Raw genomic sequence first — 14,575 nt, forward strand, 5'->3', positions numbered from 1 at the left:
TGGTGAAAAAAAATTTATTCTAACCTAACAGAGATAAGATGTCGTCGGTACATGGTACTGGAAACTATCGGGAGTCGTTTCCTTGTTTAAGCGACAGAGAAAATCTACGCAGATACGCCAAGTCCGATCTTTTATGGCATGACGTTTGAGGGAAAATTATATGGGCTTATTTGATTTCCTAATGGCTCCTATTACTAACATTTTTCAACTTCGTCATTTATCTCTATTTTAAAATTTCATTGAGAATCTATACGAAGGTACGTAAATAGCTTTATGTTTGTCCTTAGACCGTGTTTTGTGTTAAATTACATCCGTTTTTTTTCCCATAGATAACTCGCAAGTGGAGAAACTTCCTGGTATTTCAGGTAAAAGACAAAAAAAAATTTCTGCTGAATCACCTCTGCTTGAATGACTTTACGGATATTACTTTAGATAGATTATCAGAGAGATTCATCCACGACCGTTGGGCGTGATTAAAAATTAGCAACAATAAAAAATGCGATATTTATAACTTCCGTATCCACGATATGTATACTTTTAGGGCTTTGTTCGCGGAAATCGTTATATTTCAGAGTGTCGGGAAGGATTAAATTTCATTTCCCAGCAAAGTCTTTTTACACGCACTCAGAACATTCGAGGGTGCATGCTTCTCGAGATTTTGCATGCAAAGTACGACTGCGGTTGTGGGAGAATTCTGTTGGGTCATTTGAACAATGTTACGATTTATGAGACAAATGTATAGTTCCTTTATATAAGTTATTATTTGATTAACTGTCTCATTTTTGTTCAAACGGATTTTTACTATGTTTGAAGGTTTATAGGATTTTCCTTTGATAAACATGCCTTATTTTGCAGGATGTAAGATAATATTTTGTATACCCCCTAGATGGATCTTACAATTACACTACATACAGATCAATGTTTTTTATAACTATAGAGGTATCTGTAAGCGCTCGCTTATCCGGACTTCTCATTAGGAAGTTCGAACAACAGACGGTGAGTCCGTAAATACAAGATATTACGTGTACTAAAGAAATAAACAAGATATTCTAATTTTTACGGCGCGTACAGTCGGGCTTTATCCAACCACTACTTATAATAACTTACGTATTAAAAAAAAAAACAAAAAACGAAAACCTGCCTTGATTACTTTATACGGTCGTGTGTTTCATAGAAAAATCCTTTTTAATTCAAAAAGATATTGGCATGTATAAACCAACATCGCTTTTCCCACTCTGCTAGAGTCGCTTATTGTGTGGAATTTGCTATGCTTTGAACACTTCGGCAGTTTTTTGACTGACCTTGACCGCTTGACTAGGTGACACAGTAACCGAGTTTGCTTGTTTGATTCTGAACTTGGGCTACTGTTTCTATTCTTTTTGTATAATAATTAGGATCCTTCTCTTTATTACCATCGGCAACGTATTGTGTGTTTTTTAGCATTATGTTGCTGTTACGTATAAAGCAATGAATGACGAACTATTAGGAACTGAGCGATTACTAATAAGACAAGTTATCACTACTGCATTCAATATTAACTGTTTGTACTTCATTCTTTGCTAAAATTTGAAATAGTGAGGGATCCTGGTCAAGCGCATTTAGCCTGATGAAAGTTTTTTACAGACATGTTATTCCTTGCAATCCAGCCATATTTTTAAAGTTAAGTTGAGTCATGAGGTTCGATATTTTATATAACTCAAAAACTCAGGGCTAAAACTGCGATCGGGACTATGCAAAGGTGTTCCGATAACGACACACGGCCTTGGTCCTCCTTCTCTATTTAGCGGACGACCTGGTTTGGCTTCAGTTCCCCCGTGCGCGTTGTTTCGATGATTCGAGCCCTTGAAAATCCGATGCTGTCAGACAGCGTTCGGTTTGTTTCTTGCAGTGCCGGAAACGCTCACTAACGATGTTTTCTTGAATGATTCTAATGAGAGACGAAGCTTCCGTTGCCGTAGAAAACGGACACGTCGGTTTTGTTTCTTGAAGTTATTCACTAACTATGATACTAAGTTGCTTGACAAATCTTGTTGTTTTCGTCGTCGTTAAAGAGTTCTTGTTGTTTTCTGAAGTCGCTCACTAACGATGATACTATGTTGCTTGAAGAATCTGCTGCTTCCGTCGTCGTTGACTTCTTATGATACAATGATTTATTATTCTGGTTTGGGTGGTGCTTCGTAGGACGTTGTAGAGTTCTTCTGGTCCGCTGGCCACCAATATTAGGGCTTGTGCCTTGTATGATAAGGCGCCCTATGATGGTAATGTTAGACTAGCGATAATCTATACGCTAAGTCGGTTGGTATTGCACTTCCATCTTCAATGGAGTGTCTGGGGTTTTGTAGATCACTTACGAAGTCGGTATTATCTTTACGACGATGTGTTAAACTCATGGTTCGGTGAGGTTCTTGTAGAAAACACTAAGTATAAAAATTATATATTCTTCTGAAGTTTTACATGGTGAAGATCAGATATGATTGTACAAGTCTTCTAATAACGATAGCTTGAATCGATTCTGCCAATGATGATGGCTAATCCTATTCCTCTACATGATAAAGCTTAGGTAAAGAGGTACAAGGTCTTCTAATCACGATAGCTAACTCTGTTCTGCCTGTCTACCATCTCTGTTACAAGTTATGAAGGAACAGACAGTAGTTCGAACATATGAACATACTTACAAATGACATAGTTTCATACGAACACACAATCAAATGAGACACGCTACAGATCACGTAGGCGGTAGTTGTCTCAAGCAGGGAGCTTGGACTAATGTTTATAAACAATTGAATGACTACAGGTGACGGCATGTTATCTTAGCCTACATACTTATTGTATACGTCATCTTTAGCGTCTCTAGTCTGATCACATTCCTGCAAGCAATCTGGTTGACCATCTTTAGTTTTAGACTTTTATATATATGGACTAACATTCCATATTTTTATTATGTAAACACTTACAATATAGACCCATTCGTAAGATTTAAGATTCTCTCTCTCTCTCTCTCTCTCTCTCTACGATCATTAAAGTCTAAGATACCTCTGTGGACATAGATAGTGTTAGTCGACTGTTTTGGAGAGAGGAAGAGCGACAAAGCACAAACCTGAGTGTTCGTTCACTGCTGTCAAAACAGGAAGGCCTCCACTAGGTAATCCTCAGCCGATAGGGAAGACCATTCCAGATGCATTTCCTTTTTCTTGTGCCTTTTCAGAAGACCGAATTTGCCTTGCTTCGTCAACGTAATTTTCGAACTGACAAATGACAGCATTCCACTCTCCAAATTAAGTGTTTTATGTGTCGTCTTGATTTATATTGCAATGAAATATCATGTTTGTCTTCATGAATGATTTGGTACATTGTCCTGAGCTACGATATCAGAAGTCAAGATTCTCTTTGTTCATCCTCTTTTACTTCTTGAGTCGTCAAGTAATTGTGGTAATGTCATGTTTTTTTTGCACTGAGTTACACTTTAGTGAATTACCTCATATATAATTATGGTCTTTGTTCTAAGAGCGCTCATAACTGGGAAATGAACGCCGCATATCCATGCGAGCGAATCCAACGGCAATATCTTTCTAATTGCAATTAGAAACCAATTAAGGCGAATTCATGTCATCAGTGAATGCCAGCAAGGAACGTCATCTACCCATAACATCATCGAATCATAGTCTCTCAACACTTCATTTAACTGTTTAAACAATCTATTTGACGCATCTTCGTGGTTATTAGATGAGCATTATTATTTCCCAGAAACGATAGATGCTATTTAATAATATTTTATTAGTATCTTGACTTGTATATCTTAAATCCGTCTATTTCCCCCCTGTCTTGTTATACAAGAAATTGCTGAGAAGTGATTCATTTGTTTTTCTTATAAGTCTATGAATTATCTTATTTTTCTAGGGGTTTTCCTGTGTTTACTTTTTTTTTTTTATTGTAGCTGTTGTTTCTTTGACTCTCGAAATTGTTTTATTTCAAGAGACTTCTTATCACCTGTTTTCATTCAGATTAGACAAATCAAGTCATATCTATCTTTTAACCATTATAAGTTTACCTGCCATATCTCTCGTGTTCTGTAATCGTGGTTCTTGCCACGCCTGTCGTGGAGGTGTTTTTTAGCTTATATGATTAGTACACTATTGTCATTCCTGTTACGGGTAAGCATACATCCTATGTGGCAGTGATTTACTTTCTGAAATGTTGATTAACGAGAACGATAATCGGGTTTTCGTTGTCTATATTATAACATTAAACTGAACTTGCAGCGTCTTACTTCGGTTAGTTAAGTGCCTCAGTGGCGTGGTTGGTATGTGTTGGCGTCCACCTCGGTGGTCGGGAGATCGATTCTCGGTCATTCCATTAAGGAGTGAGAGATGTGTATTTCTGGTGATAGGAGTTCACTCTCGACGTGGTTCGGAAGCCACGTAAAGCCGTTGGTCCCGTTGCTGAATAACCATTGGTTCCGTGCAACGTAAAAACACCATGCAAACAAACAAACAATACTTCGGTTAGTTTATCTGTCATTTATGACATCCCCATAGGTACTCCTTTCCTCCCTATCTGGGCTCAAAGCTCCTGGATTAGTTGAAGAAAACGACATTTGTGGGTTTAGAGATGACAGTCTGTGGTTACTACCATTCATTTTTCCTTAGAAGATTTCACTAATTATTTTTCTGCTTGAATTTTTAAACTTTATAGATAGTGTTATTGCGCGTGTATATTTTACGAGAGATGGCTACCACAGTATTATTAGAGATTTTACTGGAATTAAAAGTCGCTATCATTCCCATTAATGCAAATATTTTGGTGTAATATTTAATAACCATAATATTTTTCAAAATATTATTGCTGCTCACTACAGTGTTAGACTGTGTCCTATGATAGTCGGTTATTTGATAAGATTAGTTGTATCGGACAGAAGGGTATCGTAAAGAAACGTTATCTTTAAGCCGTTGTTCTTTGTCTCTCTTCAAAGGAGAATCCAAGCACGTTTTCAACGAACGCTAGACTCGAGTGCTAATCCAATAAGTAATTGCAGCTAAATGACAAGATTACGTTAAGTACCAAGGGCGAATTACGCCTCGACAATCGGCCTTAGTAGGTCCATGATGGATTGGGAAGACTTGAAGTCGTCCAGGGGTTGGTTGGGGGGGGGGGGGGGGGGGGGGGTTGTTGGGGGTGGATAGATGGATAACGATTTTCACCTCCAGAGGAAATGGAGAAATGTTATTTTAATTTGTTATTCAGTTTACTGTCAGCTTATCGGGGCGTGATTTTCTTAGGATTAACTTAACGCCAAATCGCGTCATTTTGGTTTGTGTTTCCACAGCTTTGTAGATCGACTTAAGCCATTATTAATGGCTTAAGTCGATCTACAAAGCTGTGGAAACACAACCAAAATGACGCGATTTGGCGTTAAGTTAATCCTAAGAAAATCACGCCCCATTAAGCTGACAGTAAACTGAATAACAAATTAAAATAACATTTCTCCATTTCCTCTGGAGGTGAAAAATCGTTATCCATCTATCTACCCCCAACTCCTCCGCCCCCCCCCCCCCCCAACCCCTGGACAGACTTCAAGTCTTCCCAATCCATCATGGACCTACTAAGGCGATTGTCGAGGCGTAATTCGCCCTTGGTACTTAACGTAATCTTGTCATTTAGCTGCAATTACTATTATTGGATTAGCACTCGAGTCTAGCCTACCCCACCTGCCTGCACCGGGCCTGATTGGCAGACCCTTCGGCCTGCAATGCCTTCCCGCACCGGGCCTGCTTGCAGACCTTCTAGCCTACCCGCCTGCCTGCACCAGGCCTGCTTGGCAGGCCTTCTGGCTTGCCCACCCGCCCCTGCCTGCACCTGCTTGGCATACATTCTTACCCGCCTGCCTGCCCCCCGCAACCAGGCCTGCTTGGCAGACCTTCTGGCTCGCCCTAGCCCTGCCTGCACCTAAATGGCAGACCTTTTTGTTGGCCCGCCCCCCCTCGCTGCCTGCACCGGGCCTGCTTGGCAAACTTCTTGCCCGCCGCCTGCCCGCACCAGGCCTGCTTGGCGGACCTTCTGACCCCCCACCTGACTGCCCCGGGCCTGCTTGGCAGACCTTCGGGTCCGCCCACCTGCCCCACACCAGGCCTGCTTGGCAACCTTCTGGCCTGCCCGCCTGCCCACACCAGGCGTGTGGCAGACCTTCTGCCCCCGCCCCCTGCCTGCCTGCACGGGCCTGCTTGGGCAGACCTTCTGGCCTGCCCGCCTGCCCACACCAGCCTTCCTGATCTTGGCACACCTTCTGGCCCACCTGCCTGCATGCTTGGCACACCTTCTGGCCCTGCCTGCACCGGGCCTGGCTGGTAGACCATCTGGTTTGCCCGCCTGTCCGCACCTGCTTGGCAGACCTTCTGGCCCGCCTGCCTGCCTGCTTGGCAGACCTTCTGGCCCGCCCGCTTCCCGCACCAGGCCTTCTTGGCAGACCTTCTGACCGGCCTGCCTGCCTGCTTGGCAGACCTTCTGGCCCGCCTGCCTGCCTGAACCGGGCCTGCTTGGCAAACCATCTGGGCCGCCCGCCTGCCTGCACCGGGCCTACTTGGCCACCTTAAACCTTCTGGCCCGCCCGCCCGCCTGCCTATACTGGGCCTGCTTGGCAGACCTGGCCCGCACGCCTGCCTGCACTGGGCCTGCTCGACAGACCTTCTGGCCCGCCCACTTGCCCACACCGGGAGTGCTTGGCAGACCTTCTGGCCCACCCGCCTGCCCACACCAAGTCTGCCCGCAACAGGCCTGCTTGGCAGACCTTCTGGCTCGCCCGCCTGAATGCACCGCATACTTGGCAGACCTTCTGGCCTGCCTGCCTGCCCGCACCAGGCCTGCTTGGCAGACCTTATGGCCTGCCCGCTGCCTACCTGCCCGCCGACTACCAGGCTTCTTGGCAGACCTTCTGGCCCGCCCGCCTGCCTGCACCGGCCTGCTTTGGAAGACCTTCCGGCCCCCCACCTGCCCGCAGTACCAGGCCTGCTTGGCCAGATCTTTCGGCCCGCCCGCCTGTCCCGCAGTACCAGGCCTGCTTGGCAGACCTTCTGGCCTGGCCCGCCCGCCTGCCTGCACCAGGCCTGCTTCGGCAGACCTTCCGGCCCGCCTGCCTGCCCACAGTACCAGGCCGCCTTGGCAGACCTTTCGGCCCGCCCGCCCGCCCTCCTGCCCGCAGTACCAGGCCTGCTTGGCAGACCTTCCGGCCGCCCGCCCCGCCCGCCGCCCGCCCTCAGTACCAGGCCGGCTTGGCAGACCTTTCGGCCCGCCCACCTGCTTGGCAGACCTGGCCCGCACGCCATGCCTGCACTGGGCCTGCTCGACAGACCTTCTGGCCCGCCCACTTGCCCACACCAGGACGTTGCTTGGCAGACCTTCTGGCCCACCCGCCTGCCCACACCAAGTCTGCCCGCAACAGGCCTGCTTGGCAGACCTTCTGGCTCGCCCGCCTGCCTACTGCACCTGGGCATACTATGCAGACCTTCTGGCCTGCCTGCCTGCCCGCACCAGGCCTGCTTGGCGACCTTATGGCCTGCCCGCTGCCTACCTGCCCGCCGCTACCAGGCTTCTTGGCAGACCTTCTCCTGGCCCGCCCGCCTGCCTGCACCGGGCCTGCTTTGAAACCTTACCGCCCCACACCTGCCCCGTACAGCCTCTTGGCGACCTTTCGCCCGCCGCCTGCCCGCAGTACCAGCCTGCTTTTGGCAGACCTTCTGCCTGGCCCGCCCGCCTGCCTGCACAGGCCTGCTTCGGCGATCGCTTCGCCCGCCTGCCCACAGTACCAGGCCGGCTTTGGCAAACCTTTCGGCCCGCCCGCCCGCCTGCCCGCAGTACCAGGCCTGCTTGGCAGACTTCCAGCCCGCCCGCGCCGGCCCGCAGTACCAGGCCGGCTTGGCAGACCTTTCGGCCCGCCCGACCTGCCGCAGTACCGCCTGCTTTAGCCTTCCCCAGCCCCGACCTTCCAGGCCGCGGCCCAGCCTGGCCCCCGCAGTACAGGCCCGCCTGCAGTACCTTTCGGCCGCCACCTGCCGCCCGCAGTACCGGGCCTGCTTCGGCAGACCTTCCGGCCCGCCCGCCTGCCCGCAGTACCAGGCCTGGCTTGGCAGGACCTTTCGCCCGCCCGCCTGCCCTCAGTACCAGGCCTGCTTGGCAGACCTTTTGGCCCGCCCGCCTGCCCGCAGTACCGGGCCTGCTTCGGCAGACCTTCGGCCCGCCCGCCGCCCGCCCAGCAGTCCAGGGCCCGCTTGCAGACCTTTCGGCCCGCCCGCCCCGCCCGCAGTACCGTGCCTGCTTCGGCAGACCTTCCGGCCCGCCCGCCTGCCCGCAGTACCAGGCCTGCTTGGCAGACCTTTCGGCCCTTTTGACGCCCGCCTGCCCGCAGTACGGGCCTGCTCGGCAGACCTTCGGCACCCGCCGCCTGGACCCGCAGTACCAGGCCGGCTTGGCAGCACTTGTCGGCCCGCCCGCCCGCCCGCAGTACCGGGCCTGCTCCGGCAGACCTTCCGGCCCGGCCCGCCTGCCCGCCAGTACCGGGCTGACCTTTCCGCAGTACCGGGCCTGCTTCCGGCCAAGGACCTTCCGGCCCGCCCGGCCTGCCCGGCAGTACCAGGCCAGGCTTGGCAGACCTTTCGGCCCGCCCCACCCGCCCGCAGTACCGGGCCTGCTCCGGCAGACCTTCCGCGGCCCGCCCGCCTGCCCGCAGCACCAGGCGGCTTGGCAGACCGTTTCGGCCCGCCCGCCCGCCCGCAGTACCGGGCCTGCTCCGGCAGACCTTCCGGCCCGCCCGCCTGCCCCGCAGCACCAGGCCTGGCTTCCGGCAGACCTTTCGGCAACCCGCCAGCCTTTGCCCGAATACCAGGCCGGCCTTGGCAGACTTCCGGCCCAGCCCCACCTTCCCGCCCGCCCAGGACCGGGCCAGCTCCGCGACCTTCCGGCCCCGCTTGCGGCAGCACCAGGCCGGCTTGGCAGACCTTTGGCCCGCCCGCCCGCCGACCCGCAAGTACCAGGGCCTGGCTTCCGGCAGACCTTTCGGCCCTCCCCGCCCGCCTGCCCGCAGCACCAGGGCCGGCTTGGCAGACCTTTCGGCAGCCCGCCAGCCTTTGTCCGGACCTGCTCCGGCAGACCTTCCGGCCGGCCGAGGCGTAAGGGCCTGGCTTCGGCAGACCTTTCGGCCCGCCCGCCCTTGCCTTGCAGTACCAGGCCGGCTTGGCAGACCTTTTCGGCCCGCCCGCCTGCCGCAGTACCGGGCCTGCTTCGGCAGACCTTCCGGCCCGCCAACCTGCCCGCTGCCACTGGCTTAGGCCAGACCTTTTCGGCCCGACCCGCCTTGCCCGCAGTACCAGGGCCGGCTTGGCAGACTTTTGGCCCGCCCGCCTGCCCGCAGTACCCGGGCCTGCCTCCGGTCAGACCTTCCGGCCCGCCCACCTGCCCGCAGTACCAGGCCGGCTTTGGCCAGACCTTTCGGCCGCCCGGCCCGCCCGCAGTACCGGGCCTGCTCCGCAGACCTTCCGGCCCGCCCGCCTGCCCCGCAGTACCAGGGCCGGCTCGGCAGACCTCCGGCAGAACCTTCGGCCCCGCCGACTGCCCGCATTACCTGGCCGGCTGGCAGTACCGGGGCCGGTCCCGCCCGCTGCCCGGCAGACCGTTACCGGCCCTGCTCCCTGCAGACCTCCCGCCCGCCTGCCCCAGTACCAGGCCCGGCTCGGCAGACCTTTCGGCCCGCCCGCCTGCCCGCAGTACCGGGCCTGCTTCGGCAGACCTTCCGGCCCGCCCGCCTGCCCGCAGTACCCGGCCGGCTCGGCAGACCTTCCGGCCCGCCCGCCTGCCCGCAGTACCGGGCCTGCTTCGGCAGACCTCTCGGCCCGCCCGCCTGCCCGCAGTACCAGGCCGGCTCGGCAGACCTTTTGGCCGCCCGCCTGCCCGTACCGGGCTGGCTCGGCGGGCCTGGCCCGCCATCCTTGCAAACAGAAAACCCTGTGTTAGTCTTAGAATCAGAATATGCACTGAATCCTTTCAATTCTCCTGGGGCTTCTCTCAATCCTCTGCGCCTTCTTTTGGCACTCCACTATTCTTCTCTGAATCATTTGCTCCTTCTCCTGGCACTCCACCAATCTTCCCTGAATCCTATACTCCCTCTCTTGGCCCTCCACCAATCCTCTCATTTTCCTCAACGTTTCTATTATCCCTCCATTTTCCTTTCTCTTTCAGGAATCAATAAAACTCTTTAGAAAACATTTTGACTTATTTATTTCTCTCCACATCTCCTTTTCCTTCAACAATTAACAAAGCAAACTTATTACAAATAAACATCAAACTATCCATACAGTATAGTTAAAAACTTTCATGAGATAAGTAACCTTTAGTTTTCTCAAAGCTAAAATAAACAACTATTGCAGATGACTCCTAAGATCCATTTATGGTCAAAAACTAAAATCTATAGTAAAAGATGGATTTATGAAAGAAGTCCTTTAAACTCGAGTTAAACTCGTATTATTATGTATATAACAAATATTACTGTAAAGAATTATTGTGTAAATGAAAATTGCCATTTTTGTAAATAAACTTTATTTATTTAAAATTAACAAAATTTTCCGTACAATATTCATTCTTCTATAATTTTTCAAATCTGATCCGTCTTCGTGAGTCCAGCTTAGTAGGACTGGATCGTGCCATTCCTTGAAGATGGAATAGCTGATCCAGCACTTCTCCAGGCATCTGTAATTCCCCTGAAGGTTTTTGAGCTTGCAAACCATTTCTCCTTCGCTCCTCGCATCTGTCGAACCTCATCTTCTAGCTGGTCCTTCAGTTCGGCCTGTACACCACCAGTCTCCCTCTCCAGCGAATAGATTGGCGACGATTTCCTTCCTCAAAAAAGGCATGTCAGCTCGTTCCTCTGGGTTACGCAGCCTGATCTCACACTGGAGTCCACCCTTTTCCTTTGTCATGTCTTCCATTTCATTCTGCAGTCGCTGGAACCTCACATCGACGTCTTTCTTGCCGGATTCGCGTTTTTCGGTGCGTCGTTTTCTTCCTGGATGAGCCTCGCCATCCGCGCCGCTTCTTCGGTCTATAGTTGCAGGACTTTCTCCTTCTGTCGTAGGAGTTTCTCTTGCCTCTCAAACCTGGCACTTTACCTCTGCCAACTACACAGTCACATAGGGCATCGTTTCTCTGCCGTAAATTCCTTTGTCTCGTCCATCAGCTGCTGATTTTTCTTCTGTCCTCAGGATCTTGTTTTCGAGCTGCTGTTTTTTTCCCTTCGGTCCTCTGTTGCAGCTGAAGAATTATCCTGTCCAAAGTTCACCTGCTCTCTCTCTGGCACTGGATGGTGTCTCGCAGGCTGCAATTCTCTCGTTCAGTTCCTTTTCCTTGGGCTGTTCACCTCCATCATCAGTCGTCAGGAGGAACCTCACCAGTGATAGGCATTCATAGTAAATACGATGATTATTCCTGGACAACAACGTCCCAACAACACCTGGAAGCCATCTCTGAATCGTGTTACCCAGTTTCATATACTCTCCCCCTCTCTCGATTTTTCGTTGGTTTTCTATATTCCACGAGAGATACTTCGATTTATCAAACATAGCAGGAAATATTCTGAAAATATTTTAACTATGCCTTGTCTCTTGGTGTTTATAAATTGCTGAAATCTCTCTCAGGGATTTTTTGCAGTACGTATCTTTTTTGTCTGATCTCTTACTTACTTATATCAGTCATTATTACAAAAATAAAAACTTGTTGATATAAATAATTTTAATTTATAGATCACTTGTCAATGCCAGTCTTGTTATAAATAATACTAATAATTTTCAGATCTATTTTAAATCTATTTTAAATGAAAGTTGTTCCATAGAACAACTTTCAAATTAAGTCAAGAACATGTACATATGTGTGTGTATGTCTATACAGTATATATATATATATATATATATATATATATATATATATATATATATATATATATATATATATATATATATATATATATATATATATATATATAATATATAGTATATTTGTAAAGTGTCAAAGTTGAATTCATACCAAACTCTTGTATAGAACGCGCAGCATTCCGGATTATGCTGCTTTCATCTTGGGAGCCTGAGTGTTTCCCACAGGCGATGCTCTCTATCTGTGTCTGCTCCTTTGAACCGCCTCCTTCCTCGTGCATAAAAGGGAATCGCTTTATTTGGTCTGAGAAATTCCTTCACGCCGGGACTGACAAGCAGGGTGCGCTTATGAGGTCCAGACCTAAAGGAGAAAATGATTAGACACAAGTAAAAGAGCAAGACTTGATAAAGGAGAGAATTAGTCTTCTTAAATACCAGAGTATTGTCGAGAAAGAGAGAAGCAAGATCAGATTTCGGTAAGGTAATTGTTTTAGTGCAAAGCAGTTAGTGAACGGATCAGATGAGAATTGCCAGTTAGCGCGGTATTTATTTATTTATTTATTTTTTTTTAACAATGTGTGGTACACGAATTCTTGTAAATATTGTCGTAGTCATTATACAGCAATATAATCGTGTGAGTAGGTACTGTATTAGATTAATGTAAGAAAAATTGGTGGTTTATATAAAAGAAATTTTTCTTTAAACAACACATTATTCGAAGTTTTGGCTCTAGAAATTGAGTTCCTGAATAAAAAAAATGCTTATTAACGGAAAATACTAGTTGTTTTTTATGTCTTGATGATTTTATAAAGAAAAACCTTGAAATATGTAAGTAATTACAAATTCAAGCCATCCACTTCCAGAGTTATGGGATTCCTGGCCTTAACTGAATGATTAACCTGCCTCATTTTACAATGGAGAGTTATAGTAGCACATCTTTTATTGCATTAACCCGGTTAATTAAGTTAATGAGAAGCAGATTACAATATAACACAACTAAGCCAAGTTACGGCTGATGGCGACTGCTTTATTTGATGATGAAATGGCATTACTACTATTAAGGTTACCGAAATAAGACAGCCAAGTAACTGAAGCATTCTGTCTAATATTTGAACCAAAAAGGAAAGTCCGTGGAGAGAGAGAGAGAGAGAGAGAGAGAGAGAGAGAGAGAGAGAGAGAGACTATTCCTCATTGGCTTTGAGTATTGGGGCATTATGAGCAAAAGCTTTTTTGCCGTCCTCCCTTCCTGGCCGTTACCCTTTCAGCTCCTTCTCCCTTATATGGTCCATATCTCTCTCTCTCCCCCTTTTTTTCCTCAATAGAGAGGAAAGGAAAAGGGGCTTATAGTCGGTTTCCACTACTCTATCTTCGGGGATAACAGCCAAATAATAAGTTCGATTGGGAAAAGAAATTGGAAGCGGCTTTTCTTTCCTGTATCAATGCTGCCATTTTCACTCCCCTGCCGATAAAGTTAGAGGGACTCGTGGTTTTTCCTTTTCTTTTGCCTGTATTTTTATGTATGTGTCTGTCTGTATGCCAGTCAGAGGTTGAGGTGATTCCGGTCAAACTTCTATTCGTGTAGAGACTATCATGCACAGATGAGATTGCATATCTGTCTGTTCATCCGTCTGGCCCTCTGTGCCTGTCACTTATCTTGTCATCACACTTTCTGTATTGTCGACGGGATTTCAGTCATTCCATTCGTTAGCGTGTCTTTTACGCGTACTTCTTCATTCCAGCTTCTGATTGAACTCATGAGAGAAGGGCTCACGCTATAACAGTTGCCAGTAATAGATTTTCGTTCCCTTTCACGTCAGTTTTTAAATGGATGATGACGCACGCTTAAAGAAATATTCATACATTACAGAACCTTATCTGCATACAATTTTATCCATCAGTTATTTACTTTTTTCTCATTTCTCCTGTGTTATTCATAGTTTCAACTGTGCTTGCAGTTCCTCGTTGGACGAGTGGTTTTCGCGCTCGCCTACCATTCCGGTGGTCTGAAGTGCGATTCTCGGCTCTGCCCACGCGGAATCAGAGGAATTTATTTCTCGTGATAAAAATTCATTTCTCGATATAATGTGGTTCGGATCCCAGAATAAACTGTAGATCCCGTTGTTAGGAACCAACTAGTTCCTAGCCCACGTAAAAATATCTAATCCTTTGGGCCAGCCCTAGGAGAGCTGTTAATCAGCTCAGTGGTCTGGTTAACTAAGATTACTTAACCTGTGCTTGCTGTCTTCACAGACCTGCGTTTTGTATTTAGGGAGCTTTCCATGGGGGTTCATTGGTTTTTGGGGGCTTTTCGTTGAGGTAAATGCAGGTTTGTGACAATAGTAACACAACCATCGACGTAAATATTCTTATCCTCCACGTAAAATCCGTCGCTGTAGTCTGATTTATTTGAAATTTTTCCAGATGAACGATGGAATAAAAAATACAGAATAAGTACTAGATAGCATAAAGTATCTAAATTATTATAAAAACATTTAAGTTTTCTTTCCCACTGTAGAAAAGGGATACTGAAAAGAAAGCTCTGTTTTTTTTTTTTTTTTTGAGGGGGAGGTCTTGGGAAAGATTAAAAGTAGGAACTAATGGACTTGTTTTTTTTACAAGACTGCCTTCTCTTTTAGACCTTTTAAGTTAGGTTGTTACTGAAGAATTATTTT

The sequence above is a fragment of the Macrobrachium nipponense genome, chromosome 8 (genome assembly GCF_015104395.2).
Source record: "Macrobrachium nipponense isolate FS-2020 chromosome 8, ASM1510439v2, whole genome shotgun sequence".
NCBI classification, from domain to species: Eukaryota; Metazoa; Arthropoda; class Malacostraca; order Decapoda; family Palaemonidae; genus Macrobrachium; species Macrobrachium nipponense.